Source organism: Propithecus coquereli, unplaced genomic scaffold, assembly GCF_000956105.1.
Source record: "Propithecus coquereli isolate 6110/MARCELLA unplaced genomic scaffold, Pcoq_1.0 Scaffold135, whole genome shotgun sequence".
In the NCBI taxonomy this organism is placed as follows: domain Eukaryota; kingdom Metazoa; phylum Chordata; class Mammalia; order Primates; family Indriidae; genus Propithecus; species Propithecus coquereli.
Genome location: NW_012137747.1, coordinates 4,980,414 through 4,985,172, shown reverse-complemented (window position 1 = coordinate 4,985,172; position 4,759 = coordinate 4,980,414). Strand labels below are relative to the sequence as shown.

Here is a 4,759-nt window from a genome sequence, read left to right as displayed (position 1 = left end):
GAGAAGGAGAAGTCAAAGAGTTTTTTAAACCAAAGGGAATTGGTTGTGGCCTAAATAATTAATAGGGGGTTATGATAAAGGTGCTTCAGACACTGAGCTCAAACTTCAGCTCAGATATGCAGAGAAATTGTACATTCTTCATTTTGTTTAAAATTGTCGTATAATATTATATAATTAAAGCTTAGGCCACACTTATATTCCCTATATGAAATGTTCAGTTTCTCATAGACTCCTCTCACCTCTGATTCCCTCCTCAAATGATATACAGAAATACAGGGTTAGTGTCCATGATATTCTTCTAAAGTTTGGGGCAAGGACTTTCCTGCCCTTGTGGTAGCCTTTGGGAACAGGATGGCTGGCATGCTCTTATGTCTGTGGGGATCATCTTTGCTGGCAATCTTGGGTTATGTTGGCAAGTGGAAGGAATAGCTCTCCTAGCTTGGTCATGGCCTCAGAGTGCTCTCTAACACATTCCGACTTACCTCCTCCTGGCAAGAGGCCCCTCTGTAGTCTACAACATCCTCCATTCAGCCTTCTAGCCAGCTAGCCCAGCCCACCCTGTCTTCTGCTGCAGGGTTACCTGACCTGCCACCATGACAGGTCTACTAGGGCTTAACTCAGCATCCACGCTACACAGGAACTGAAGACAGCATGTGAAAATCCAAGCTCTCCCTCTGGAGAAGTAATCTGTCATGTTGTGAACAGCCCTGTGGAAAAGCCCATATGGAGAGAAAAGGAGCCAACGACTCTGGTCAGGACTTGAGGCCTGCCATCAATTACACAAGTGAGCTTGGGAGGGGATTCTCATCCAATCAAGCCTTGAGATTGCTCTAGCCTCAGCTGATACTTTGACTTCAGCCTTGAGACAGACTCTGGGTCAGAAGCATCCAACTAAGCCACACATGGATTCCCGGTCCACAGAAACTGTGAGATAACAAATGATTAGTTTTAGAAAAACTTGACCTGTCAAATTGAAGGGCCCATCCAATGCAAGTCAACCAATACATTCTGGAACATGAAAGAGTCATTAGAATAGAGCAAGAAAAGAAGTTATAAAACAAAAGAAACCAAAGTTCTGACATTTCTTTATGACTACCCAACCTACCTTTCCGGCAGAGGGGAAAAGAATAGATATTAAAAACAGGAAGCCCTGTCTACATGAATGGAGAAAAAAAGGGAAGAAAGAAAAAGAAAGCAACAGAAATTTAATGTTTAATATATCTGTACATTATGCAAGTGCTGCCAATTGCAGACTTGTCATTGTGTTTGAAGTCCTGTTTACACACACAAGGACTCAGAAAAAAAGATCTGTTATATCAAAATTTCTTTACAAATTTTTCAAAATAAAAATATTTCTACATTTAGGCTAGCCACATAATATTAAATTTGATTCTTAGGTATTTATAAAAGAAGAAGACAAAATCTATTGTAATTTTTTATATAGTTTTCTATTTTTCAATGATTAAAACTGTGCTCTCCTACAAATACTACACCAGTGAGGCCAGTTCATTTAATAAAGGCTACAACCAAGTCTGTACCAAATTTGAAACTGTAATGTTCTGGTGAAAAACTCTATCTTATTCCTAATTAATAGTACCAGAACAATTTAATCTACCTTAGAAGTGAGTTTCCTGTTAATTATGTTTAATATGTATTCTCTTTTCCTTGAAAACTAATCTAAGTTCTAACTATTTAATCTCTGACAGCAAGGAATATGAAATAAAATTAAAATTCTTTAATATAGGAAAAACTGAGTAAGAAAAAGAGTAAGAAATTAAATCGGAAAGTTTACGATTCCAGTAAAAATTGAAATCAGATTTTCCTGAAACATCAAGAAAGCAATTCAGTATTTTGGAGAAAGATTCAAAAGCTAAAATCTGGTTATCAAGAAGACAATGGCTCTATGAGCAATTTAGTAATGTCCATCCAAATTTGAAATGCATAAGTCCATTGAACTGACAATTTGATTTCTAGAAATTAATGCTAAAGAAGTATACAAAAGATACAAATTTATATGTAGAGTGATATATCCATTGCAATATTAGTTGTACCAGCCAAACATTGAAAATAGCCAAATGCTCATCAACATGGCATATAGATGTTTATCATCTAGACATCAAAAAACTCTCACTCATTAAAAAGAATGAGATTGATCTATGTGTGTTGACATGGAAGGGTGTCTATGGTATTAACAAGCAAAAAAGTAAGCTGCAGAGCATTATATTTGTATGACCGCCTTGAAATATTCTTCCTCACATATCTACGTGATTTGCTTCCTCACCCCCCTCCAGTCTAGACACAGAAAGGTCTTCCCCAATCACCCATATGAAATATAACACCCACACACAATTACCACCACCGCTGTGTCTTTCTATGCACTAAATTGCTCCAGTTTTCTTTCATCATCTGATATATTATGTTTATTTTTTCATTATCTGCCTTCTCCCTGAATAATATAAGCTTCACGAAAGCAAGGACTTCGTCTGTATTCCTAAAACAGAGACTAGTGCATAATAGGAAACCAATTACCATTTTTTGAAGAAATAAATGGATTAATGAATCTCTATTAACAAATAAGAGAAGGTACTACAGAGTTAAATGGTTTCCCTGAATTCGTGCAGCTAGTGAGACCTGATGCCACTATCATTCCACCTCCGAGTCTGTGCTGTTGGTTGATACAGTATCCCCAAACATACCCTCGCTCTCTCTCTTTCTTATTTTTTCTCTTCTCTCCTGTTTCCTCTCTTCTCTCTCATAAAAGCATGGCACTAAGTATTTGGTTGTTCATGGCACATTACCATCATCACACTTTGTAAGGTTCTATTCCTATTTATTTTTCCCTTCACTCAGAGCACCCACTGTAGGATGTTGAATCATATCGTTAGTTATGCATGTCTCTTGAAAGCTATGTAGTTCTTTTGAGTATATGGAGGGAGAGGGGCTTGGGTTTTTCGTTTGTTTTTGAAACAGAGTCTTACTCTGTTGCCCAGGCTGGAGTGCAGTGACATCATCACAGCTGTCACAGCTCACTACAAGCTCGAACTCTTGGTCTCACGGGATCTTCCCGCCTCAGCCTCCCAAGTAGCTGGGACCACTGGCATGCACAACCATGCCAGGATAATTTTTTTTATTTTTTGTAGTGATAGGGTCTCACTATGTTTCTGAGGCTGGTCTCAAACTCCAGGCCTCAAGTGATCCTTCCACCTCAGCCTCTCAAAGTGCTAGAATTACAGGTGTGAGCCACTGCACCCAGCAGCATACATGTTTTTAACAGTTTGTTTTTCTTTTTTATCTCATTTTGTTTTGTAGCTTTTTCACTCATGTTTAGTCCACATTTTTAAGACCCATTGACTGTTCTGACAAGGCTTGCCTATGCTTGCGAAATGTTACTGGGTAGTTTGTATACTTCATTCTTTCAGGGCCTCTCCCAAAAAAGGGACACTAGAAGCGTTTATTCTCTGTCTGCCAGTCTCATCCTCACTTATCCACTACCAGGAACTCTTTTCTTTTGCTTACTGGGATCAAAATAACTTATGAGCATTATTCTTTGAGCACATTTTTCCAATTTCCATTCTCTGAATTTGGATCATAGCAGTCCACATCCCATAATGCTTCCTAATGCAGTTGGGACTTTACTGGCAGAGTTGAGAAAACTGTGATTGTCTTGACAACTTTATCCTGTCAGTATAATTCAGCCTTCACTGACAGAGCAATGCTAAAATTGGACAGAAGTACAGTCTCCACAACCACTTAATCTTTGGCCTCACTACTAAGGCAGCCAACAAGGGCACCAATTAGCAGTAGATCTGAAGGTGGATTTAGATAGCTTTTACAAACTACAAAAGATCAGAGGCAGAAAAGAAAAAGAATGAAGTCAGGAGAATGTCTCAGGGTTATTTCTTTGATAAAAAAATAACAACCTCTTCTTCAGGCTTTTAACTTTCTAAAACAAAATAGAAAAAGAAAAATGGAAAGAAAACTAAAAGAGAAGTTCCCAATCAGCTACATGTTATTGTTATTTCATTAAACACTTGTAGTCATCCTTAAATGACTAAAACTCATTTAAATTCATTGAGTTTTTATTATCTACTTTTTAATCTGTCATTAATAATGGTATTATGGGGCTAGATCTCTAAATCTTTCTTTCTCCTAATACCTTGTAGTTTAGGATGTGTAGAGAGTATTAAAGAATCAAAATCATAAACATATTTTACCTGAATCTTTTAATGGAATCATTATTATCATATAATAAGGTTATCAGTCTTGCTCTTTCACTATTTTATTTATAATTGATTGGAATACCTGTTTTCTTGTTTTTCATTTGTCAAATATATTTTCTTATTATTCTACAACAACCTCTCCTTGATAAAGGTATTAACTATAACTGTGAAATGATGAAAATATATCCTGAAACTGAGCAGGCTATAACTATTGACATTTTATCCAATTTGACCCCTGGCTTTTATTTTGAAATAGGGATATTGAAGGCATATCTGGAAAAATGTTTTCTCATCCTAACTCTGCTACTTCCCAGCTGTGTGTCCTTGGGCAAGTCATCTACTACCATCAGCCTCAATTTGTTCATCTGCCGTAAACTGTACTGAAATGTTATTTCATACCTAGGTTGACTGTGCAACAGAAGTAAATCTCTTTTATCAATGCTATAAAAAACAAACAAACAAAACAGCAGTGGTGAGGTGGGTGGAAAAATTGTAATTTTTTCACATTAGGATTTGCATAAGCCATGTTAACAAAAAAT

At 36.9% G+C, this 4,759-nt stretch overlaps 1 pseudogene; it reads right to left on the bottom strand.

Annotated features, from left to right (window-relative positions):
* The window catches only part of LOC105805850, a 16,147-nt pseudogene extending 15,620 nt beyond the window's left edge, over positions 1-527 (bottom strand).
* Between the last annotated feature and the right edge of the window lie 4,232 nt (positions 528-4,759).